This window comes from Amblyomma mixtum, unplaced genomic scaffold (genome assembly GCF_055824585.1).
Source record: "Amblyomma mixtum isolate Tamu unplaced genomic scaffold, ASM5582458v1 scaffold_21, whole genome shotgun sequence".
Classification (NCBI taxonomy): domain Eukaryota; kingdom Metazoa; phylum Arthropoda; class Arachnida; order Ixodida; family Ixodidae; genus Amblyomma; species Amblyomma mixtum.
This window is the reverse complement of record NW_028317718.1, coordinates 49380-51051: the sequence shown is the minus strand read 5'-3', so window position 1 is coordinate 51051 and position 1672 is coordinate 49380.

Sequence of the window (1672 nt, the reverse complement as noted above, 5' to 3'; positions counted from 1 at the left end):
TTTGAAGCTCGCCTAGGCAGACGCGGTCCCGCCTAGGCAGACGCGGTTGCCTCCCCGGCGGACGCGGTGAACGGTCTTCGAACTTTTAAGGGCACTTTTAACTGGCGGAACGCGACGAAATTTACGCCACGTGTCGGCCGCACCGCGACGCATCTTGTGCAGTCATCGCCGACTCGCTGCTTCCAATGCAGCCGGAGCAGCGGGCGATTGACCAGGCTCGCAAGGGGCCGCCTTTTGTAATCTTCGCGGCCGTTCCCGTGGGCGAATCCGCTCCATTTTTAGATCCGCGTGTGGGGCTGAGAAAGGCGAACATTTTGAGACCTTTCTCGTCCCTTTCGCGCAACGCGAGTGAGAGTTACGCTCGTTTGAAGCTCGCCTAGGCAGACGCGGTCCCGCCTAGGCAGACGCGGTAAATGGTCTTCGAATTTTTAAAGGCACTTTGAACTGGCGGAGCGCGACGAAATTTACGCCACGGTTCGGCCGCGCCGGCGCGCATCTTGTGCAGTTATCGCGGACTCGCTGCTTGCACTGTAGCCGGAGCAGCAGGTGATTGACCAGGCTCGCAAGGGGCCGCCTTTTCTAGTCTTCGCGGCGGTTCCCGTGGGCGCAGCCGCTCAATTTCTAGTTCCGCGCGTTGGGCTGAGAGAGGCGAACATTTTGAGACCTTTCCCGTCCCTTTCGCGCAACGCAAGTGAGAGTTACGCTCGTTTGAAGCTCGCCTAGGCAGACGCGGTCCCGCCTAGGCAGACGCGGTTGCCTCCCCGGCGGACGCGGTAAACGGTCTTCGAGTTTTTAAAGGCACTTTGAACTGGCGGAGCGCGACCAAATTTACGCCACGGTTCGGCCGCGCAGGCGCGCATCTTGTGCAGTTATCGCGGACTCGCTGCTTGCACTGTAGCCGGAGCAGCAGGTGATTGACCAGGCTCGCAAGGGGCCGCCTTTTCTAATCTTCGCGGCGGTTCCCGTGGGCGCAGCCGCTCAATTTTTAGTTCCGCGTGTGGGGCTGAGAAAGGCGAACATTTTGAGACCTTTCCCGTCCCTTTCGCGCAACGCAAGTGAGAGTTACGCTCGTTTGAAGCTCGCCTAGGCAGACGCGGTCCCGCCTAGGCAGACGCGGTAAATGGTCTTCGAATTTTTAAAGGCACTTTGAACTGGCGGAACGCGACGAAATTTACGCCACGGTTCGGCCGCGCAGGCGCGCATCTTGTGCAGTTATCGCGGACTCGCTGCTTGCACTGTAGCCGGAGCAGCAGGTGATTGACCAGGCTCGCAAGGGGCCGCCTTTTCTAATCTTCGCGGCCGTTCCCGTGGGCGAATCCGCTCCATTTTTAGATCCGCGTGTGGGGCCGAGAAAGGCGAACATTTTGAGACCTTTCCCGTCCCTTTCGCGCAACGCAAGTGAGAGTTACGCTCGTTTGAAGCTCGCCTAGGCAGACGCGGTCCCGCCTAGGCAGACGCGGTAAATGGTCTTCGAATTTTTAAAGGCACTTTGAACTGGCGGAGCGCGACGAAATTTACGCCACGGTTCGGCCGCGCCGGCGCGCATCTTGTGCAGTTATCGCGGACTCGCTGCTTGCACTGTAGCCGGAGCAGCACGTGATTGACCAGGCTCGCAAGGGGCCGCCTTTTCTAATCTTCGCGGCCGTTCCCGTGGGCGAATCCGCTCCATTTT